General features: G+C 43.7%; 1 long non-coding RNA gene across 1 annotated transcript in view; it reads right to left on the bottom strand.

The window, feature by feature from the left end:
* LOC142856913 (uncharacterized) overlaps nucleotides 1–18,947 on the bottom strand; it is a 31,934-nt gene extending 12,987 nt beyond the window's left edge. The window contains exons 1-2 of the long non-coding RNA XR_012911742.1: nucleotides 18,836–18,947; nucleotides 17,934–18,058 (exon numbers count right to left, since the gene is read on the bottom strand). This is a non-coding gene — a long non-coding RNA (uncharacterized LOC142856913). The remainder of the gene's footprint in view (nucleotides 1–17,933; nucleotides 18,059–18,835) is intronic.
* Between the last annotated feature and the right edge of the window lie 6,311 nt (nucleotides 18,948–25,258).

The raw sequence follows: 25,258 nt of genomic DNA, 5'->3' as shown, positions 1-25,258 counted from the left end.
ACCCAAATATGAGTCACTAAGAGCTGATGAGAGCCTTTTAGAGAACCGTGAATATGATGAGTCACTAAAAGCTGATGGGAGGCCTTTCAGAGAATTGCAAATATGACTAAAATTAGTCCGTCTTATTTTATTATTGAGTATTAACTACATATGATAAAGGAATGAATTATTATCGATACTACTAATTTTGTTCTTAGATATTTATTTGAAATATAATTTATTAGCTGTAATTATTAACTATTTGACCATACTGAATTGATGAATGCATAAATGACAAAATGGACAGAGAGAAGAAATAGGAAAAGAATAAGATTATGTGGGAAAAATATTGAGCTTCCAGAGACCTGTAACATGTAATCAGGAACCAGAAAAGAAACACATTTTCTTTTGCCTTTTGCTATCACTCAAGTGTGTTAAAACTTTAAATTCTTCCAACCAATTTTCAAACAATAAATTTCACCAAGATTTTTGATTTAAAAATAAAATAGTCTGGTGTTCCTCAAAAGTAATCAGCTGCAAACATTTCACCAGGTAAAACTTTTCTTCCCACACAAAATTTAGGACAGAGGAAGAACAGTTCAAACCCTGGCCCCCAGGAAAATTAGCTCCTTCTGTAAATTCAGGGTAGAGAATGGTAGGTTGGGCTTTGTGCTAGCCAAGGGGATGCTTTCTGATACCTACCAATCACATCTGGTTGAGCACAAACAAACGCCAGCTAATCACTGGCTGAAAGTATTGTTTTTGGTTGTTGTTGTTGTTGTTTTTAAATCTCAGGAGCAATTTTCTCAAATTAAGGTCAAGAAATGAATGCAAAGCCAGAATATGTTATTTCCATACAATGGAACATTGTCAATCCGTAAAAAGGAATCAGATTGTGACAGATAAACCTCGCTGAGTGAGAGAACACTCTGGCACTAAAAAGGCCAGATGTTGTCTGTTTCTACTTGAAGATACCTAGAAACTGAAAACTGATAGCGATGAAAACCAGTAGGGAGCTAACCAGAAGCTGGGGGCTAAGGGGATGGGAGTTAGTGCCTAATGGGCAGAGTTCTCTCTGGGACGCTGACATACATGGAAATACCTGGTGATGGTGGCTGCATGACATTGCGAACATAATTTTGGATACCCCAAAATGATGTAAATGGTAAACTTGATGTCTATTTTACTGTAATTAAAAACATACACAAATTACAACAGGAGAGCTCCGGGCCACAGTGTCCCACCCATGAATGGCCAGGCAACGCCATGTTTCGAGTGCTTCTCCGTCACGGAGAGCTGGAAGAGTCATCTGTAGTGGACTGTCCTCCCAGCCCACTGTTTCCCTCTGCCTCTTCCTTCAGCCCACCAAAACCAAAAGAGTCAACCCATCACTCAAGAGCAGTTAAGAGCACTTGTTCTTGCAGAGCACCTGGGTTCAGTTCACAGCACCCACATCGCATCTGAAAACTGCCTGTAACTCCAGCTGCAGAGAATCCAAATCCCTCATTTCTACTTCATGGCCACCTGCACTCACATGTTCATACTAAGCCCCCACCTCCAACCATACGTGTTTAAACATGAGAACATACCTTAAAACATTCTCACACCCTACAGGTAAAACTACGGTTCAAAGCAGCCTCAGATATCAACTTTAGGTGAACTTTATTGGCACACAACTTTTATTATTTCTTATGTGGTCAGTCTAATTTACCTTGCTTTTCTGTCATTGCAGAAAGGGAAGACTAAAGTGGCTTTGCTTAAATATAAAAGCTTAGCGTCGCCTTCCCTCCCACTTCCTCTCATGATTTAAACCATATTCCACAGCTGACCAGGGCTGGGGAAATGGCTGAAGGGTTAAAAGCCTATGCTGCTCTCCTAGAGAGCGCAAGTTCGTTTCCCAGTGCCCATCGAGATGACTCACAACCATCTGTACCACCAGCTTCAGGAGGACCCTTCCCCATTGGCTTCTGCATCCACTAGGGTTTGCTATTTTCTTTTCTGAGGTCGCTGGGGACAGAGGAGTCAGTGCCCATTACTTCAGTATCAAATCCTCAGGATAAAGTTGCTCTTTAAGAAGACTCCCCCGCCCATAAAAATGGAGACATCTCCATCCTAACAGATGCATTAGAAGCATGGCAGAAGGATTCTCCCAAAGAGCTTAACCCAGTGTTTCTCAGCCCTCCTAATGTTGTGATCCTTTAACAGGGTTCCTCATGTTGTGGTGGCCCCCAACCATGACATTAGTTTTGTTGTTACTTCATAACTGCAAATTTGCTACTGTTATGAATCATAACATAAATATCTGTGTTTTCCAATGGTCTTGGGCAAACCCTGTGAAAAGGTCATTTGACTCCTATAGGGGTTTCGACCAGCTGTTGAGAACCGCTGGCTTAACACTTAATAACTAACGCCAAAGACTCTGAAAAGCCCCACAAAAAATTCCAAAGTCTACTTTTAAAAGATAATGATCTGAGAACGTTAAAACAAGCACATAGGTGAAGTAAAGAAGTCACTTCAGTACCCAGATGAGAAGGCTGCAGTTTGGGGTGGGGAATAGCTGAGCTGGAAAAGTATTGGCCATCTAAGTGTAAGGACCTGAGTTCAAATCCCCAGTCCCTATGTGAAGAGCTAGGAGTGGAGACACACATGTTTAATCCCTGCTCTAGGAAGCAGGTTCTGGAACTCACTGGCAGGCCAACCAGGCAAATCATTAAGTTCCTGGTGCACTCAGAGAGTTGGTCTCAAAAAATATGGTCGAGCATAATCAAGCAAGGTACATTAAGTTAACCTCTAGCTTACACACACACACACACACATGTATACACACACACAGAGATGCACACACATGTGCATGAATGTACATACATACAAATACATACATAACTACACACAAATGAATTAATTAAAGAAATTGATGATTTGGTTAGAAGTTGTGGAAATAAAAAATTCAATAAATCAAATTTAAAAAAAGAGATGACTAGATTAAGCAGAAGAAAGAATATCAAGGTTTGAAGACAAACCAAGGAACCATTACATTGAGACATTAATAAACAATGACAAGAAATAAATACTACCACAGCGTTCAAGTATTCTGGGGGAAGAACAAGAGACCATACCTGAGGTACAAACTCAACTAAATCAATGGAAAACCTATTTAACAATATTACACTAGGCAATTCCCCAAACCTGGGGACATATATAGCCATCCAAGGACCAGTAACATTTAAAACCCACAATAGACATGACCAGAAAAGAACTTATCTAAGTCACACTGCAGTTAAAGTGTTAAGGCTATGGAGAAAAATAAAACACAAGCATTAAAACCTGCAAGAGAAAAAAATGCCAACTCCCAAAGGCAAAGTTGTCAAAATAGCGTCAGATCCCCGTGGAGTGCGGGACAATATACCTCAAGTCCAGAGAGTCACAGTCAAGATGACTACAGCATAATTATCTCAAAAGTCAGGAGAAATAAAGCCCTCCAGACAAAATTATGGATGACCATGGGCCAGGCGTCTAGGTTCAAGTCATTCTAGAAGAGGTTATATGAATTTTATGGTGACAGAAAAAGTCCAAACCACACAATTTCCTAAATCTACAAAGTATGTTAGTAGGGTCATCAGGAATGCAGGCTAGCACGAGGCAGGGGACTCTATAGCAAGCCAGTGTGGCCTTGCTATGTTCTTAGATTTAGGGTTGGTGGAGGCTAGAGATTGGTCCAAGACTAGGGATCCATTTGAGGAGTTTTAGTCCGTGATGCCAGGTACACAATTACACGGCAAATGGTAATGAATGAGGATTAAGATAGCCCAAGAAAACTTTGACCTACAATGTTCTGTCTCTCCGTGTCCACAAGGCTCCCATTTGACTGAAGTATGAAAGCTCTAATAACAGTCGTGTCCTCCTCAGAGAGCTTCAGTTTGCAGCGGACTAACCTTAAAAAGGTAAAGACAAACACATTTGGGAAGGCGATAGTGGCATCCAATTAGTAGAATAACTGGAAAAGTGCCTTGCAGAGGGAAATGAATCATAATTGCTCTTCTGATGTTGCTAGGGGCTGAAAGTGAACGCTTTTGCATAAGAAGAATGGGGCATGGGGGCGTGAACTGGAAGGTGCCTTAGCAAAGCTCGGTTTTCCTCCTTAGCAGTGGTTCTCAGCCTTCCTAAGGCTGTGACCCTTTAAGACAGTTCCTCATGTTGTGCTGACCCCATGCACAAAAGTCTTTTCATTGCAACTTTATAACTGTCATTTTGCTACTGTTAAGAATCGTCATGTAAACATCTGGGTTTTCCGATGGTCTTAGGTGACCCCTGCAAAAGGCTTCTTCAACCCCCACCCCCAAAGGGGTCACGACCCGCAGGTTGAGAACTCCTGCAAGCAGATATTGGCATTCGAGAAGTTATTTCTCGTTTGGGCTTCAGTGTGCTCATCTATAGCGTTCTGTTATTGGCGCATAACAGCAACCCAGCAGACGTTGGAGGCTCTAAACAAGGAGATAAATGAAAGGCTGACAGTCGTAGGATTAAACATTGTTGACCAAATCCAGGCTCACTGGATTCAAAACAAATCCAGTAGAGTAGACAGAACGCTGTGGTTTAGCAGGGCCGTACGTGGGTGCAGGCAGAGGATTGACTCCGCGGCATTGTGTATTCAGCGAGTGAGAAAAGCGCTTCAGATACATCGAGGCCTTCTTCATTTTGAGGGTTTGGTGTTTGGGGAGTGTTTAAGCCTCTACATTTTCCCAATCTCTTGTTTTGCAAAGAAAGGAAGTTAAATAAAAGGTATAAAGGAAGAAAAACACGCGTCCATCAACTGGAATTAATATAATCAAGGAAAAGTCAAATGGACACTCCTTATGTCAAGGCCTTGCTGACACTGGCCTTCAGCATGGCCCTCAGATAATATATGGCCTGTTGTTTGCTGTCCCAACTAGTACCCACGGAAGTTATTCATGCGCATGCGTGTAGAGCCACAGGGCGTTTCCAGGCTTGAGCCCCCACTTTGCTCTAACATCCCATGAAGAATGAGAAACTGACTAAAGCGTGCCTCTTTCCCTGCACGGGTGTTAGGAAGCAAAGGTGTAGCCTGCGGCGTGGTCAGCTGGAACACTGAGTCTCAGATCATAGAGAGAGCTACAAACTCCCTCGTCAAGGGCGTTTTCTCCAAGCCCTCTCTGACCGCCTCACTCAGCTCACTTTTCCTGTCCTCAGTACCCAGGGAGACCTTAACTGAGCCAGAAGGGCAATCTGCTTGCTATCTCAAGAGGTTAAAAAAAAAAATTATCCAATATTAGATGTCTTCTCTGTTTTTCTAAAGTACTTTTAGGAAGCAGCAGAAATTACTCGGCCAAAAACAAAACGAAAACAAAAAAACAAAAGAAACAAAAACAAAATGTCTTCGGCACTGATTCTTTATGTTTGCTGTTGATTTTCCAAAGGCAAAAGATAGTATAAAGTCCTTCTATAGGCATGCCTGGCAAGACTGACGCTATCCTAACGTGACATGTGCCCCACAAACCTATCTGGGCCACCAAACCAAAGCACCTCAGGAGGAGACTGGAATTTCCCTCAGGACTCTCGCACAGGAAGAAGGAGAAGGATGAAGGCTGGCACGAGCCAGAGAGGAACCTGTTTGCAGAAATTCCACTGATGGCGAACTTGTCGGACCCGCCTTGCAGAAGAGATGAGAGAGAAGATAGTGGTTGGTCCACAGGGCTGGAGCCACACGGAGCCCACTTAAGTTCTTAAGCCTTCGGGTCTGCTATTTCAGCCTTACCCTCCTGGTACTACAGAGAGGATGGGCTGGGGGCTGGGTGCAGTAGGAGGGGCTTGCCCAGTTTTTGTTTCTCTTCTCAGGGACCACATGGAGGAAATCACCTTTTTCTTCTTTTTATTATTGCTTTTCTATTTAATTGGATTATTAAGAATGAATGGTCAAATCTGGTTGATTGGAATGTCAGGGCCTAGGCTCAGGCTTTTAATAACTCTGGTAACAATGTCCCTCAAGAATTTCACAGCCTGCTTGAAGAATCAAGGATGAAAGTTGAGTAAGAGATAAATATGTAGTACACGTATATTTTTTATTTTAAAATACAATTGAGGGAAGTAGCTGGGAATGGTGGCGCACACCTTAAATCCCAGCACTTGGGAGGCAGAGGCAGGAGGATCTCTGTGACTCTGTGGCCAGCCTGGTCTTCAGGGCAAGTCCTAGGATGGCCAGGGCTACATAGAAAGACCCTGTCTCAAAACGAAACAAAAATAATTGGGAGTAGAAGCACTTATTGAACATGTTCCAGGGACAAGCTTAGGACTAGTTAAGTAGTTAAGGAGGTTGAGACACACTGTCCCAAGAGGGATCCCCTTGGCCTAGCTAACATTTCACAGTGAAGGTATCTGAGATAGTGTGTACCATGAGATTGAGGTGTTTCACGAAGCCCAAGCAGAAGCTTAAACCTTTTCTTCAAAGGACGACACAGGGTCTTTGTATAAGAAATACTGTAACTATATCCAGACATGTTGGAGACCAGCTTCGGCAAGGATATCACTTACCGGGGTAGGGGCATGGGGATTAGAAAAATAAGTAAAGAGAAGGAAGACCCAGGTGAAAATAATAAAGCAACTCCTCCTTCTTAGCATTTTTGAGAAAAGGAAGGTTTCGGGGCTTTTTTGGTACGCGCTAAGGGAAACCTACTGCCACCGATCAAAAGAATGCTCCTACAGAGTTGCTTACAGATCTGTTGCATAGTTCTGTTAAGCCTGCCCCCTTTCCTGAGTTCTAGTCAAAAAGCAGACTTTTCCTTTTCCTCTTTTCCATTTCTTTTTCTTTCTGATGCTGCCCCAAACGCTAAGCACACTTTTCCGAGCAGTCTGGGTTTGCCCTACCTCTGAAGCCTCTCTCCACTTCTCTCATTCAGTCCTGTTTTAAGTGCCATTCAAATGCTGAGACGACTCCAACACACCTCTATTAACTTAAGGTGCAAGCCAATCTCCAAGGCAACGCTTACTCTGTCAGGGTATTTCTTCTAACCCTCTACTTCAATTGGTAGAGAGTTAAGTGTCTTCTAATTACATTATCTCAATTGCCCTCTAAAAAGAGAATGGAAGTAGCATATTACCATTAAAAAAAAAATTCAAGAAGTTAGAGAAACACTGTGTTGAACAGTTCTGCTTCGACCAGGACTCTTGGCAGTTGATTTGTGGGTTGTTGAGATCTTGAAGCTCTTGAATCTCTCTCTGCACCACTGTGGCAAAATGAGAAGTCCTGGGGAAAAGAGTCATTTGGGCTCACAACTTCAGAGAGCTTTCAGGGAGCCTCAGAGAGCTTTCAGAGAGCTTGAGAGAGCTTTCCGGCACTGAGAAAGTCAGCAAGGTCATGCCATGGATGCTTCTCCAAGCACAGCAGACCAGCAAGCAGAAAGAGAACGACCAAAACCAGGACCTGAACCAGGGCCTTTTCAAGGCCCACACCCAGCAATACACCTCCAGAAGGTTCCACGGCTTCACAGAATAGCTCCACCAGCTGCAGAACAAGCATTTAAAGTATGACCTGTGGGGGGCATTACAATCCAAGCCTCAGCACTCCCTAAATTAAAAGACACAAATACACACACAGCCTGCATGCCTGCACTAGAGGTGGCAAAGGCCACAGGCCTCCTCTCCTTGACTTTAAGGCTGGATGAAGTGTTACGGTGAAAGCAATTCTGAGGCTGAACTGGGCCCTAAGACCAACATCTAGAAGCCACTAGGCACAAACCAAAAAGCTGTCTGACAAGTTCTGTCAACTCTAGGAAGGGCTGGCACTTTTACAAATGCTTTGCACAAAGGATTCAGTCAAAGCCTATACTCTGTCAGCACTAGTTAGCTAACCATTAGTCACAGTTGAGTGCAAAAAAAAATCTCCCACGGCAGGTTCTACTTTAAATTCTAAGCAAGGGGCAACCTCCAGAATTACCATTCAGGCTTCCTTGTAGTGATATTCCATTTGTATTTTAATAAATAAAGCTTGCCTGATGATCATAGAGTAAAACAGGCCCACTGGTCAGCCTTACAGACCAGGCAGTGTTGACACCCATCTTTAATCCCAGTAGCCACACTAGTTTGCCATAGAAACCAGGTGGTGCCTGCCTTTAATCCCAGTGGTGCACGCCTTTAATCCCAGAAAGGATTATAAAACAGGAGGAGACAGCTCACAGACACAGTCTCATTCGGAGATTCCTGGAGGCAGGATCGCCATTTTGGACCGAGGTCGAAGTAAGAACCAGTGACTGGCTGCTTTGCTTTTCTCGTCTTCGGGTTGAACCCCAATATGAGTCTCTGAGCTTTTGTTAATCACGCTTCACTTTCTAGATGAGAAACCCAGTTCTTAAAGGGGCAATGAATCCACATGTTTGGGGCATTTCTTTTTCACCAATGCTTCATAATGTGAGAAGGCACGAGGGGAACCAATCCCTGCTGGATGGGTTCATAAGATCCATTCGGGATACTTTGCCGTTGCCAGCCGAAGTCTCCATGGACATCAGGGCTCGGGACAAGAGAGGAGAGGCTGGTGTGACTGAGGATTCTGTGTCTAAGACACATAGAAGTTAGTGCTCGGTTCATTAGAATAGATAAGGTGGTACCCACGGAAGACATATGAAAAGAACCAAACCAGCAGAGCCCTCAGGATTTAGAGAAAACTTTAGTGGTCTTGCTGAACTCCACGGTGGGCACAGTCTTGACGAGATAGGGAAGGTGTCGGCTAGTCTGCATGATCGAGGCTGGCGTGTGACTCGTGTTTGTGAAGTGTTAAAGAAATTGTGACGTTATGGGGAAAAGGGAAAACAAACAAAAGGGCCACTCAGTGGCAGATCTGGCAAGATGTGTGGCGAGCTGGAGTTTCTCGGGAAGAAACCGAAGGAAAACCAAATGCTGCACTTATGAACCTTTGGAAGGTATTCAGCTTGTTCACTAAAGGGATGAATGCAGGTAGGAAGAAAGATGTACAGATGATCCCCATTGCAGCTCCAGTTACAGAGGAAAGACGTCTCCTTGGTTACGCAGCATCCTGGCTACTCCTCTGATGGTGTCAAGGTTGCCGAGCAAGTGAGGGTCAAATGAGACAAGCCGAACTGCACTATATTGAAGAAGCGTTGGTTCCTTTCTCAAGAAGAAGAATAACTAAGCTTAAGTGGATAGTTGGGACTGAGTGGGCCCTTCATCCATGGTAATTCCCAGAAGCCCCACGGACAAAGAGCAGCAAGGTACGCACATGGCAATAAAGCACTACAGATGGAAAAGATAAAGCTCATCCCCGGAGATGCCCTGAGAAATGCGCCCCCAAGAGTATACTATGTGTATTTCTCTCCTGCGGGTAAGTATTGCTGGAGGGAGGAGCTTTCACCTGGCCTCGAGTTCTATCAGCCGCCAAGTGTGCCCAAGGATGAAATAACAGCCTCAGTACTCCCGGAGCCCAACAGACCCAAGGAGCCAGCTTGAGTCCATCAGGGTTACGGATAGGCATGGTGGTGCAGTGGCAGCGCCATTGGGTAAGGAAGTGGGATAGCGTCTGAAAAATCACTGTCAATCATGAAAGATAAAGTGGCGCCTCTCATCATGTTACTGCACTCAGCGTTGCCCTTTGGAGGGGGCAATTACTACAAACTGCGAGGGCCTTTCCATGCTGAACTAGATCTTGTTGTTTTTTAAAGTATTCCATTAACCCCTGAATCTCAAGGGACATTTAATTGGAAACGATGGCACCAGACCTTCAGGGACCCTGAGCTTTTGAAGAGATCTTCTGAAGTAATGCTAACCTCTATGTGTCTCACGGATTTGAGGAAAGCCTTGAGTATGGTGATACTCAGCTACAGTCCCAGCACTTGGGGCACCGAGGCAGGAGGATTGTGAGTTCAAGGCTAGTCTTGGCTATATAGATTGACTATAACCAGATTGTTTTTGGGGGGAACTCTCTTGCTTCAGAGGTCCCAATGACTAGGTTTGACTACCCCTCCCAGTAAACCAACCAAAGTGAAAAGGAAGTATGAAAAACACAGAAGGGAGAATTTAATCAGTGCACAGAGGGAAGAGGTACAGATAAAGAGATCCAATGGCCAGACTCATCCTTGTCTTTAGAATATTGAGCTTGAGGTTTGTTAGGGGGAAAAAAATGAAAAGACAAAGATTTTATTCTGGGGTTGCTCTCTTCCCTCCTGGTTACAGAGTTAGGGAGGCCATCTCACCCCCAGACTTTGGAAGACACTTTTAGATGAATATGCTTGGGTCTGAAATGGGGAGGCAAGGAACCCCACTCCCAGAGGGAGCATCTCAGTGAGCTCAGAGAGCACCCAACAATCTAAAGTGCATTTAGAAGGTAAGCCCTAGAATAGTAGCTAGACCGACTGCCCTGGCTGTGATGACTTCAGCAAGACTGGTTAAATTATGTCTCTGAAGTAGTTCACTTGATTACGTTATATGATATGCCACTTACATTAACTCACTTTCGGAATCATTGTTTGGTGCTCAATGAAGTGTTTCTGTAGTTTGAATTTTTCATCTCAAGCTGGGGTGATGGCTCATCAGACAAGAGTGCTTGTTGTACAAACATGAAGAAGGACTTGAGTTTATCTTCTGCTACCCACATGATGAAGAGAAAGTCAGAGATGGCTGTGCATGCTTGTAACCACAGCACTAAGGGCAGAGGGAGGTGGGTCCTGGGAACTCAAGTTCAATCTAGCTAAAAGAGGAAACTTCTTGCTCAGTGATAAGCCCTGTCCTGATGAGACAATGAGAGCAAGAGCAATGGAGGAAGACACTGACATCTTCCTCTGGTCTCCATGTGTGCACATGTACCTACCTGTACACTCATGTGCACACAACACAACACACACATGCACGCACACACACTTCTCTTGTGACTATGGGTCTGGTTACTGGATAAGAGATCCATCCGGTCCTGCCTGATACCACATTAGAGTTCATACCTTCATTCTAGCTCTTCTGAGTACCTATTAAGAAAAGTAAGACATCTTCAAGATCATAAAATTGATGCAGAAACCAAATTGCAAGGAACCAGGAAGCAACCTGGGTAGATGCAAAGTGGTAGGGACAGGCTGGTCAAGCTGTCATGCTGCTGTCAGAGGCTGTGTTCAGAGCAGGCATCGTCTCTCAGCATCTCTTATATAGGGGTATTTAAATACCCAAATCAGAAGCTAACTTGGCCTTGCTTGAGCCAAAGGCAACTTGCAGAAATACAAGAACTTACGAGAGCAAAAAGAGTGCCACAAGATACACTATAAGGAAGACGTCAGAGTGAGACTCTCTGGGAAATCTTGATAGTAGAAACCAGGTCTGAGCTTCTAATTTGAAAAACCAAAATCAGAAATGCTGCAAAACCTGAAGCTACATTGACATGATGTCCTAAGTAGAAAATTCCATCATTGTGATGGTTTGAAAGAAAATGGTCCCCAGGGAGAGTGTCACTATTAGGAAGTGTGGCCTTGGAGTAGGTGTGGTCTTGTTGGAGTAAATATGGCCTTGTTGGAATAGGTGTGGTCTTGTTGGAGTGGGTGTGGCCTTGGAGTAGGTGTGGCCTTGTTGGAGGAAGTGTGCCGCTGTGGAAGCAGGCTTTGAAGTCTCCTATATGCTCAAGCCACGCCCAGTGAGACAGACCACTTCCTGTGTCCTGAGCACTATATAGAACTCTCAGCTACCTCTCCAGCACCATGTCTGCCTACATGCTGCTGTGTCCCACCATGATGATAATAAACTAATCCTTTGGACTGTAAGCCAGCCCCAATTAAATGTTTTCCTTTATAAGAGTTACCACGGTCATGGTGCCTCTTCACAGCAATAGAAACCCTAGTTAAAACTTTGTTTTGTGTGTAATTTATTACAAATAGTCTATGAAATTCCTTGCAGGAAATGTACACACACACATACACACAGTATATATGATACATAAATAAATTTCACACTCAAAGTCTTTGACTTCAAGTGATTTTAAATATATATGAAAACATTCCAAAATCTTAAATAATCCAACATCTAAAACACTTCTGGTCCCAAGCATTTTGGTTAAAGAAATAGTCAACTTTTAAACTCACCCCCAAATTTGCATTTATTTATTCTTATGCCAATGTCCTTCCTCTACACAGGTCACAGAGCATCTGATTGGACAAGCTTGATTCCCATGCATGCCTTTGACTCCAGAAGATGAACATCTTAGTAACAGGTATAACAAACAGGGCTTTAAAAGTTAGAAACTTTTAAAGGCAGAATGGATATTAATGCCAAAATAAACTCCAACAAACTATCACCTCATTGGTTGCACCTGTCCGTGCTTAGTAGCTGAGCTCAGCATCGTTTCGTAACTCTGTAAATTGGGTCATCTCATCAACTTTATTCTTTTACAAGGTATCCCCATCAGTTAACATGGTTGTCTTTACTACTGTAAGACAACTGGGTTAAACATTTGAAGATGGCCACAGTCATATCTCAAGAGGTTGATAATTGTCCACTGGACCGTGTGTGTCTTTTTCACATGGTCCTTCATTCTTCTATAGACTGGACACCCATGGACATTACAGGACAATGTCTCACATGGGTTAAGCAAGGCAGGACTACCAAACCTCTTGCACCTGCTCTGTAGCAATCACATCCTAGAATATTCTATAGGCTAGAGTAGTTAAAAGATCACTTTAAATTTTAGGGGTTGAAGAAACAGATTGAACCAATGGATATAATAAATGGCTAAGTCAAAAAATATTTATGCTAAGGCCAGGCCTAGGTGTGTATGCCTTTAATATCAGTACTCTGGAAGGCAGAGGCAGGGGGACCTTCTTTAAGTTAAAGGCCAGCCTGACTTACATAGAGAGTTCCAGGCCAGCCAGGGCTACGTAGTGTGATGTATCTTTAAAAAAAAATAGTACACATATGAAAAAAGAGATTCCCCTTTTATTATGGCCACTGCTAAATAAAATTTGAAGGTCAGAGAGGACTATTTTGAACTGTGTTCCTGAATGAGCCTATAATAGAGCAAATCAAACTGTAGTTACTTGTGTTCCGCACCATGTAATCAAACTGAAACTGAAAAACAATACAACAGCAACAGAAAAGTAAGACAACCATTCACACAAGACAGTTGTCCAATGTGACCAAAGATTAACAGTAGCCAATCCAAAAGGCGTCCATTTGAACTGGCGTGGTGAGAAAGTTCCTTCTGTGTTAGCCTAAGTGTTGTAAGGAGGCCGCTTATTGATTCCCGGTCGCTCAGCCCTGAAATAATCACACAGATCTATATTATTTAAATCATTGTTTGGCCCATTAGCCCTAGCTTCTTATTGGCTAACTCCTACATCTGAATTTAGCCCATCTCCACTAATCTGTGCATCACCACGAGGTTGTGGCCTACCAGCAAAGTTTCAGCATGTCTGTCTTAGGCAGGGCTCCATGGCTTCTCAAAACTCCTCCCTCTTTCTCCCAGCATTCAGTTTAGTTTGCCCTGCCTAGCTCTGTTCCTCTATAGCTCTGCTATAGGCCCAACACAGTTTCTTTATTAACCAATGGTATTCACAGCATACAGAGAGGAATCCCAAATCACCCAAGCAAGATGGGGAAATGACACAAAGTAAACTTCTGCTGACTCATCTGTATGCAGTCCTGCTTCCTTGTCCCTGCTCAAGCTACTGACATCCACCCCTGCCTTCGCGCCCTTTAGCGATCTAGATCGCCAGGTTGATGAATCACTTACTCACTCCAGCTAGACCATCAAGACTCATTTTCTGGAAATTTTGCTCTTTGATACCACTGACCAATGTACAGTGTTAGTAAAAAGTATTTTGTTTTCCTAATAGAAGAAATGGAAAAGATAAAAACCTTAATTCTAGGGTTATAGAGATATTAGATAAAAATATAGTTTAAATTTATAATATATAAAAGGATACTTGGTAGAAGTTGGTTTTTATTGGTACCATTTTGAACAAGGTCATGGACCTCAGTCCTGCAAAAGGAAAGTCTATTGCCTAGAACACTGTATCAGCCTTTTTTCTTGAGGGAGACTACAAGTTTCATGACAACTGGATTTTGTGAGCAAATGTTTGAGGTAAAAGTTCCTTGTCCCCATCCCATTTTTTAAGCCCCTAAATAAAAATAGAGTAAGAGATTGAACACTCGAAGTTTTAATTCGATTTTCCGTCACTTTTTGTATCAATCTATGTGTGTGTACACTGACCAGTGTCACCGTCAACAATGCAGAAACTCTAGGAGTTTCTGTAGAAGAAAATTAGCACCGGAAAACTCACATAGGAGACTGATTACAAATGTGTTGGAGGGCTGGAGAAGCCAAGGGGCAAGGGCTGAGCCACAGATTTGTAAGGGCTGCAAACTGCAGCCATCCTTAGGCTGCACAATGAAAGGAAAGAGATGCTCTTTTGGATCCATGATTCTCTCTTCCTGTGGCTACCACTGTTGGGGATACTATGTTAAGGTGTGTGATTTTGTTTATGCTGCATTTGTTTAACTGTGACGCTGTGTTTCTCTGCCTGCCTAAAACACCTGATGGTCTAATAAAGAGTTAAATGGCCAATAGAGAGACAGGAGCAAAGACAGGTAGGGCTGGCAGGCAGAGAGTTTTAATAGAAGGAGAAATAAGGAAGAGAAGGAGGGAACAAGAGAGAACAAGGAGAGGAGAATGGCAGGGGCCAGCCACCTACCCAGCCAGCCAGCCATGGAGTAAGAGTAAAAGTAAGACATACAGAAGAAAAGAAAAAAGCCCAGAGGCAAAAGGTAACAGGATATTTTAAATTAAGAAAAGTTGGCAAGAAACAAGTCAAGCAAAGGCCGGGCATTCATAACTAAGAATAAGCTTCCACACAAGTGATTTATTTGGGAGCTGGGTGGCAGGGCCCCCAAAGACCAAAGAGCCAAAAGAGTAAGAGCCAAAGAGCAAAACATTACACAGCAACCCCTTGTCACACTGCTGGGGCAGAGACTCTCAGGAAGCTGAGAAACTAAATTCCTACTGATAGGGCCTGTCACGGATTCAACATAAGTGCTGCTCCGGGCTAGGGAACAGGGTGCCTCGGAGGTGGTAGGAGCATCCTTGGAGGCAGTAGGAGCATCCTTGCGTCCTGAGCAATGGAATTCTGCTATCGGAGCAGAAACTCGGGCACATCTGCCTACGCTGCCGCTACTGCTGCCACTGCCAAGGACATGGACCAGTGAAGACATAAAACAGGCCTCTGCCTTCTACCTCCCTCCCAGGCTTCCAGCAGTTTCTCCTATTGGTAGAAGCTCTTTGGAAGGCAGCCAGCTGGCAAGCGTGGGCAAGGTAATTTGCAGCCTCCTAGACCCCCATAGAGAAGACAAGGAGAGTGAGGGGTGGAGCTGAGAGCCGACAGAAAAATAGCCAGTACGATGTGTGACTTAAACACAGATGTTTCCCATAGCGCTGCTCTGTGGCTCCAGATGTTTTCTATTTGGTTCGTTTGAAGTAAACTGAACATCTGCTGAATGTTTCAAAACTTCTAATAGAGCACCATCGCATCACATTTAACCATCTACCGATCAAACTTCTCCTCCTTCTGGCCATCGGCTCTTTTCCTCACTGGGTTTGGGGTGGGGAGGCAGGCCAGGTAAGTTCTGGCAAAGCAAACCAAATGCCGCTTGCGTATCATACTCTGCATTCCAGAATCCTAAGGAAGTCATTCTTCTCTCCTGACCCTTGTCCAGTTGACCATGCTTTATGAAATGCCAGGAGCATTATATGTGTGGTGTGGAACAACTTTGGCTTTCTTTCATTAAATGACCCCAAAAGATGCTTCTCATTTTCTCCACAAAATTATCCATCATTTCTCCTCTAAACTTGCTCACCAACCTATGGGAGTGTGGTGGTCGGAGAGAAAATGGTCCTAATAGGGTTATATATTTGAATGCTTGGTTCCCACTTGGTGGAGATGCTTGGGCAGGATGAGAAGGTAGTGTAGAAAATTATTTTAAGATGTGTTTTTTGTGTTTACACTGAATTTGCTTAACTCTGTGGAGCTGGGTTTTTTTGCCAGTCTAAAACACCTGATGGTCTAATAAAGAGCTGACCAGTCAGTAGCGAGGCAGAAGCAAGGATTGGCAGGCTGGAAGGTAGAGAGGATAAACAGGAGAAATGAGGAAGCAATAGGAGAACATGGGGAGGAGGACATTAGGGGTCAGGGACCCGGCCACCCAGCCACCCAGCTACCCAGCCACCCAGCCACCCAGCCGCCCAGCCAGCCATGGAGTAAGAGTGGAAGTAGTATACAGAAGTAAGAAAAGGAAAAAGTCTGGAGACAAAAGGTAATCGGGATAATTTAAGAAAAGCTGACAAGAAACAAGTCAAGCTAAGACTGGCATTCATAACTAAGAATAAGCCTTTGTGTGTGATATATTTGGGAACTGGGTGGTTCCCCCACAAAACCCCTCACAAAACCAAAAGATCATCTTTCCATGGGAGCTATTAATCGATCTTGGAATTTAGGGTGTAAGCATCTAAAATCCAGGAAGATTGCGGATAGGACAAGAGCCATACAACTAACCAGTGCCAGCATGAAGTAACAGAGAGGAGAAAGTAGGGGACTGGGATGATGATACACTTGCAAAGTTATTTGACATGTTGTGGCCTCTGTGTCTCCAAGAAGTCCAGAGACTTCTTGTCCATTTTTCCCAGCACTGAGAAGAAACCTGAATATTTGAACCCAGCCATGTGATGTTACTGATCCCCCACAATGGAGGCTTTTACTGCTGCTCTCCTCACTACCTACACCTCAGGGTAGGGAGGGACTGCCTCCCCAGAACAAGTTCCTTTCATGGCAGATACAAGGACGTCCATCCTCTTGGGGTCATTAAATGAAATGAGAGTTGGTGTCATTAAATGAAATAAAGGATGGAGAAAACAGACACATCATCATTTAAAAATGTTTTGGCATCCCGAGACATTTTCTCCCCATGGCTTAAAGTCATGTCCTTACCCTTCTATCCTCTGCTGTCCTTTGGCGAAAACAAAAAATAACTTGTACTATTGGGAAACTGCCAGCTAGGAATTTCTTCTAGCTCAGTGTTTTGCCCTCTTAACCTAGATCCACTCATTGGTCCGAGTGAGACGCGTTTATGCCAAACAGCTCAGAAATGGAACGAGGGGAGAAGGGCAGAGAGGAAAGGAGAAAGGGGAGGATGCTGGTTTTAGTTTAAGGTCATAACTAAGCCACTGTCAGAGAGCATCACCTACAGAGAGGGCTCTTGTTGGTACACATGACGCCATGAAAAGCGTCCATGGGAAGCGGCACCTTCCGGGGACTAAAAGAGCAGAACCCCCCCTTTCGCACTGTCTTCAAAATTTGCATCCGCTATCTTTCAAACCCGGCTTCAAAGAAGCAATAGCGGTGCTCTCGCCGGTCCTCCATTTTGGAACGTGCACGCAGATGGCTGGAGACATTCGAAAGACGAGCCTCCTTGTGATTTGTAGGAGAGTCCGGCAACAGACTGCCTCGTAATTCCCAGCGGACGCTGCAGATGCTCTGAAATGGTCCGAGTTCCGCTTTAACATGTGCAACAGGAAGGGCTGCCACACTCGCAGAGTCTTCAGCTCCAAGTGGTCCGCATGGGTTGATAGTGTTTGGCCCCTCCCTCTGAGCCCTGGAGTCTGTGTTCTCTGTGGTGGAAGATTCTAATTAACTTGGGAATCTACCCAGAAAACTGGAAAGCTAACTCTGTCCTCCATCTTTTTCTGTATTTTATGTGATATATAGGATGGGGAAGTCACAATTTAAAAATAAAACTCATACATAGGCAGCAGACCAGCATGGAAAATTTAGCAATAAGAAACCACAAGTGACAACATGACCATTAAGACTCCGGAGGCCACGTGAGCCGGAATCTTCACATAGCTAGGGTTGTTGACTCAGCAAAGCCAAAAAAAAAAAAAAACTTCCACTGGATTTGAGGCCTATACTCACATGTTGCCACTGTGTTCATGTAGCCAATGATAGACTCCTCGGAGCAAACGCAACCAAATGGAATGGCTAGTGTGCTGATCTCAAGTTTCACTTCCTCCTGGACTTGAATCACCGATGATCACCAGCTAAAAAATAAATAAAAAATAAAAATTTCCATCAAAGTCTCTGATTTGGGGCTGGGGACTGCCATTATGACAGGAGCATCCCTGGCCAAGACAGCAATGCATGGGCTGGTAAAGGGCATGGAGAGAGCTTTAGGGAACAATGCCTGCTGTATTGCACATGAACAACCATATCTATAGTGGAGCTTATATACTGTGACTGGTTAGCACATTGGCCTGGATGGTGCTCATATCAGCAGAGTCTCTGTGCGGAAGGAGCACATGAGGAAGCATGGAGACTGCAAACTCACCCAAAGGCCAGCTACTGGCTACTCATGCTACCTCAGAATTCGGTGTTCTGATTTAGAAGCACAGTGGGCTATGGCTTCTTATTTAGAAGCACGGTGTTCCAGGGAGGCTGACTAGCAAGCCATGCCTACATTTTCTCCTGCACGGGACTACTTAACTGGCAAGCACAGGGACCTGAGTTCTAACCACAGAACCTAAATTTGAAAAGTCAAACACTTGTAATCCCAGCACTGACAAAGTGAAGACAAGTCTATCCCTAAGGCTTGTCACCTGGCCCAGCCTACCAGGCAACATTAGAGACCTTGCCTGAGGTGGGGGTCGGGAGAAAATAAGAGAGATGGATCGTGCCTCAAGAATGATGCCCAAGGTTGTCCTCTGCCCCCCACACGCACACACACACATACGCACGTGCACAAACACACATGCAGGCACGCACACACAACCTCTGCTTCCACCCATCAGTGAAGCAAAGGTCCCTGGTCCCTACCATACCTGATAAAAGACCATGCAGGGCATGATCTAGTAACACCCTGGAGCCAGAGCAGCCAGAAGACACTGCAATCCCTTCTTGGAGAAAAACATTTTAATACTATCAGTTGATGTGGTAGGTCCTTCTGTGTAAGTGTTGCTTTTATTGGTTAATGAATAAAGAAGCTCGCTTGGCCTGTGATAGGTGGTAGAGTAGAGCTAGGTGGGTGGGCTGATGGGTGGAGTAGAAACTAAACTGAATGCTGGGAGAAGGAAGGCAGAGAGGGTCAAGAGAGGCCATGTAGACACCAGAGGGGAAAGACACAAGCTGTCAGCTTGAAATCTTGCTGGCCGTCCATGAGCCTCATGGTAAAGTATAAAGTAATAGAAATGGGTTAATTTAAGATATGAGATAGCTAAAAATATGCTTAAGCTCTTGGCCAAACAGTATTGCAAATAGTATAGTTTCTATATAATTATTTTGAGAGTCTTGGCAACTGAGAAATGAATAAGTGGCCTCCAACAACAGATTGGTGTACCAACGTGGGGTTGAGAAAGCTTGAAAAGGAATTCTAGACACACACACACACACAAATTTTTTTATTTTTTTTTAAATTTATTTATTTATTAAAGATTTCTGTCTCTTCCCCTCCCCCTCCCCCAATCAAGTCCCCCTCCCTCGTCAGCCCAAAGAACAATCAGGGTTCCCTGCCCTGTGGGAAGTCCAAGGAACCCTCACCTCCATCCAGGTCTAGTAAGACACACACACAAATTTAACTGCATTTGGGGCAGGGCTGGCAGCATGCCCCAGCTCCCTTAAAAGAGGTCTTTCTGATTCAGTGGTAGCAGAAAAAAAATAAAATAAAAACAACAATAACAACAACAACAACAAAACCCCCACATGATTTGGAAACAGCAGCTTCCTTGCTGCCAAACTCTGGCTCTTTCAGGAGACCAAGCATTTAAATGGGTTTTGTGAGTAACGTGATACAAACTGCTTAATGGCGCAACATTAATGTTGCAAACTTGGAACTGGGGTGGTAGGTGCAGCTTGTAGAGGCAGTGAACAAGCCTCCACCATGTTGGACTGCACATACTCAAAAGGCTAAGCAGCTTCGGCCCTAGTCACGCTACTGCTTAGCCTTTTAAGAAGCACTCCTGAACAGAAAAGGATTTCAGATACACAATAGGACAATTCAGACAAAAAAACCTCTAAACAAGACACAGTGTGTTTTAAAAATGTATGTAGGCTTGGGAGAGAGAAGAAAAAGAGTAAAGAGACAGTAAACATAATATAAAAGAGTACAGATAGTCATAGGTTAAAGGAGTAACCATAATAAAATAAATATTAAACTTGTAGGAAAAGTAATAGAGTAAGAAAAGTAAGCCACATAAAGATGGAATATATACAGAAAGTCTGAATTATGTATATTATTGTGCTTTTTTTTTAATGCTTTGACTGTGAAGGAGCTAAGGACAGAGAGACATTTCATTGTATGGGCTGCTAAGCTAAACCAGGATAGAAATTTTAAAGGTATAATGACTTTAGAATTTGGGTCTAAGGAGATGTTATTTTGGAAAAGAAGTTCTTCTTTTGTTTCCATGGAAGATGAGAACCTGTGGATTTCTTCCAGACTAATGTGGTTTGAAGGACAAAGACCCGCCCCCAGAAAGGTCACCATGAACACCTCAAAACTTACTTTGCCCAACAAAAAGCAGGAAGCAGTTTGGAAAGAACTATACCCAAATTTCCAAATTTTGTTTATAAATGTTTGTTTACATTTAAAGGAGATATGCTGTAGAAATTTGCTTTGATATGGATCTTGGTTTATTGGTACAAATTTAAGATAAATTTTAATTACATTTATGTGTAATATAGTTTAATAGATAATCATCTACAATAGTCAAGCTTGTAGTCATATTAGTTAGGTTTTCTGGATACATAGAGATATATTTCAGTTAGGTTTTTCTTCAAATCTTTCAGAGACCTACGGAATATGCCATTTAAAATATTTTAAGAACCTAGGACTTTTATGACAATGAGACACAGGAATCTCTAACGTAAGTTCTTTATCATTTCCTACTGCTCCCTCAGTACTTTCCAAAGTCTTCTCCCTAAAGACAAGACTCGGTGACCCAGCTCAGTGGTAGAGCTATTTGGTACCTAACACAAAAGGGATCTGTAAGCATTCTCTGTTTGCTGTTCTGCCAGTCACTGGACCAACACCTTTTCTGAAAGCAGACAACAAATAATCCCTCCACACAAGAAAAATGACTTCCAACATTAGCCCCTTAAGAAGCAAGGTTCCCACATCGTTACTATTTCATGTGCATCTTCTGTGCACCCAGACATTGCTATTTCATGTGCATCTGTGTACCCAGTCCCTTCCCTGCTGGTTTCCCATCCCTGGCTACAGTGAGAACTGTGTATTTAATTTGCTGACTGTAATTCTTTCACTTCTGACTTCATAGTCCTCCCTCTCTTAGTATTAGAAGCTGTATAAACAACCTTATCTTTTGGCTGCAATTTTCAAAAAGCAAACACCTAAACCCCTTCCCTTTCTCTTCAGTACTGGCTCACTATACCGTGCTGCCTTGTGTCAACTTCCCAGGCTTCTCTGCAAGGCGCTGTAAGGCTCACGGAAAAATACAATGTGGTAGGCTTGTTAATCCGGTGGCATGATTGGGGTTTGTGGGGTCATGGAGATTGTGGTGTCAACTAAGGTCAACTATACTTCATGCCCCTCCTTTAGAACACAAATGCAGGGAGGATATCATTTTCACACACCAGTTTCCCGTTTGACACCTGGGAAGCAAATTGGTGTAGTCTACAAGGATCTGCTGAACCACCAAGTAAGCAAGTGTTTGCACCGGCAAGCACTGTTCACAGAGCAGGAGCTGAAAGCACAAAGAAAACCAATCCCTTCCTAGTTCTTCATTCCTCTTTCAATTAACAAATTCCCCCATTTAAACCATTTAATTGGTTCTCCTTTTCAAACCTCCCAAAGAACTCATAATTGCCCTTGGACGAGGTCCTTCATGGGCCATTTAAATCCAGTTCACTTGCATCTTCAAATCTGACCAGCATGTACCAATCCCTAACACGGAGCTTGTTTTTCAAGATTATTTTTTACATAGTGAGTGAAGAAATCACATGTGCATTCCTGCCTCCCTGATCTCCTTCCAAAACTTTGGCCATGATACTAGAGTGAGTGCCAGATTTTATTTCCTTTATATTCCTGCCCTCCTGTAGTCCTTTTCTCTGAAGGAAATTTCAACAAATTTCTTGCTTGTTATGCAGATGTGAAAGGGCCTTCCCATTCTGTGTTGGAAAAGAAGTCCCCAGTACTACAGCTTCTTTCCCAGGTTGCACGACCTCAGGTACACCAATCACCCACCCACGGCTCTCCTTTGTGCTCTGGAGAATTTGTTCCTCCAACCAACGTGGCTGGCTGTGCGAGATGTTGGCTAACCTGAACACCAGTGATCATTGAACAGGCAGTAGAATAAAGTCTGGGACCACAGTGCTGGGGTGTGGTACTTTTGTGTATCACAGTGAGGGGGAGCCCAGTGGTAGCACAGGGCTTGGCAGGAACACATAAATTGGTCCCCTCAGTCAGACAGAGAGTAGACCAAAAGTAAGATGTGTAAAAAGAGACACAGAAACAGGGAGGGGGAAAGGAGAGGAGAAAAGGAGAGGGGGCGAAAAGAAGAAAGAACTAAGTCCGTGGGAGAATATAATCGAGGCGGTTTGTATGCTTATGGATAACGGCACAAGGAAACGCATTATTTTGTACAATTAATATGCCCTAATCAAAAATAAGATAAGGGTTCGGAAAGATGGCTTAGCAGTTATGCACACTTGCTGGTCTTAAAAGGACATGTGTTCTGATCCCAGCATCCACACTAGGCAGATCACAATGGCTCCAGGGGATCTGAAACCCTCTCCTGACCTCTTCGGGCATCCATACACATGTGGCATCTACTCACAGAGACACATACAAATAAATAAAAATAAAATCATAAAATATATAAACTGCCTAAGAGGCGTGGCATGGTGGTTCAAACTTGTAACTCTAGCTCTTTGGGAACTAAGCTAGTAAGAGCCAGTTCAAGGGTAATCTGGGCTATTGCATAATAAAATCCCCCCCCAAAAAAAACCACATACACACATGAAAGAAATTAGTATTAGTTCTTATTAATGTAAGAACATGTATTAATATATGGGAAGCCTTAATCTCTCCAGGACCAGGCTGTAGATTTGAAACCCACATGTACCATGGCTGCTATGTGGATGAGGCCTTCTATTAGTTCACTGTGGGGAGGGCACGGTGGTTGGAGCAGGAGGCACCTCCTCAACGCTAGGGTTTCCGTCACGTGCTGTGTGACTGGGTTTTATACGGGTGCTGGAGATCCAAGAACAGATCTTCATGTTTACGCACCAAGTAGTTACTAACCTCCGTCTCCCCAGCCCCTAGGGTTGGGTTCTTAATTTGAAGGGAGCCTTTCCCTAGAAACAACTGCCTTTGAAAGCACTTTACTCTCCCGGAGAAATGATACACCTCGGTGGGAAGAGTGGAGATAGTGAATCAAAGACAGTTGTCTGGAGATGGAAAGCCGGGACTGAGGCGACTAAACTAATGTTGTATCACCGTCAGCCTCGCTCCTGTTAGTGCTCCAGTTATAAATTCTGCATGTTTTGAGAAGACCGCACCAACTCTAATTTTCCCAAAAGTCCAATTATTGTTTTTTTCATGTTGGTTTTGCAGAAGTGAGACTGCAAGAAGAGGCGGGGTTGGGTGAATACATGCTGTGATCGTAGAAAATGAGATATTTGGCAATTTGTGCCTTACTGACCTCTGAGGCTTCCTCCCCCACTTCTTGTTTCATTTAAGTTGGCCATTTGAGTTGTTTTCCTAACGCTGCCATAACAAAGTACCAGGGGCTTAGAGGCTTGAGGCAACAGATGCTGGCTGGCTCACTGTCTGAAGGCAGATGTCTACCGAGAGTCTTACTGGACTAGGGATTCGGAAGGAAGACCGCTTTCTCTCCTCCTCTTCCAGATCCTAGAGAATACATTCATCTCTTCACCGATTGACTAGCTTAACCTCGCTGTGAGCTAACATCTACGGAAGGCGACTCAAGGGAGGAAAGATTGTTCCAGTTCGTGGTTATAGAAGGTTCAGTCCATGGTCTCTTGATCCCCACTTGCCTGGGCCAAACCGCCTGGTGGCAGGAGCCTGTGGAAGTGAGTGTTCACCTCATGGCGGCAAGGAGCGAGGAAGGGATTTTGGACCAGGTGTACCCTTCAAAGGCCCACCCTGCTAACCTTTCTCCAACCATAGCCGTCTCTTAATGTCTCCCATACATCTCGAAATAGCAGCCCTGTCTGGGAACTAAGCATTCAATACATGAACATAAGCGAACATGTCATATTCAGACGAACAGTCCTCTTCCTGCTTCAGAATCGAGCAAAAGCTGGTCTAGCCTTATTCACACTGTGTAACTTTGACTCCCTCCCCCACCCTTTCCACGTATGGAGACCCTCGGGATACACTAAGGGCACCTCCACAACCTAAGAGCACTCCTCTTCTTGAATTTTTGATGAAGCCCACAGGTACCAGGATTAAGATGTGGGTATTGGGGGGCCCACTATTCTCCTTGCCAGGCTGTTGTTTCTTACTTTTCTGTGTATTGTACTTTGAAATCCCAAGAAAATCAGATCTTGATTTTTTTTCTATGCCTGACAGTGAAGACTCAAGTTATTTTCAATTAACTTTTCCTCCTGAGTTAATTTGAATTACACAAAATCTATTTTAACGTGTGGGCTACGATATGCCAATCATGCTACTTTCCTTTTTTTAGGGATGCAAAGATGATTCATGATTGCCCTCAGTTTCCAATAAATTTATCTTGCAAAATGTTCCAAATGTTCCAAATTCAGACCAGTATTCTGAATGTAGGTTTTTGATGAATGCTAATACACACAACTCAATATAAAAATGTGTTGTTAGAGACTTTGCAGTTCTGTAGGCTGACGAGGGAAGAATGAGAAAAGAGAAAAGAGAACCGGGTAGAAAGGGGACCAAAGGATGTATTTTCCTTAAACTTTTAATAACGCCATGGGGAAACGTCAGAGCAGTAGGGGGAGGTTAAGATGAAGCACGTGAAGATGAAATAGTATATATAATAATGAGAAATCCAAAGACAGAAAAGGGGGCTGGAAAGATGGCTTCATGGTAAGACCCTGGCTTCTCTTCTAAGGGACCAGGTTCCCTTCCCACATGGTGGTTCACAACCATCTTTAGCTCTAGTCCCAGGCCATCTGATGCCCTCTTCAGCTCCTCCAGGTACGCTATGTATCCCAGGCTGGCATGGAATTTGAATGAATCCTCCTTTCTCTGCCCCCCGAGAGCTAGAATTACAGAGATGCACCCCTCATACCAG

The sequence above is a fragment of the Microtus pennsylvanicus genome, chromosome 9, assembly GCF_037038515.1.
Source record: "Microtus pennsylvanicus isolate mMicPen1 chromosome 9, mMicPen1.hap1, whole genome shotgun sequence".
NCBI lineage: Eukaryota > Metazoa > Chordata > Mammalia > Rodentia > Cricetidae > Microtus > Microtus pennsylvanicus.
The sequence above is the reverse complement of the archived record's forward strand: the minus strand, read 5'-3'. Positions and strand labels throughout refer to the sequence as shown.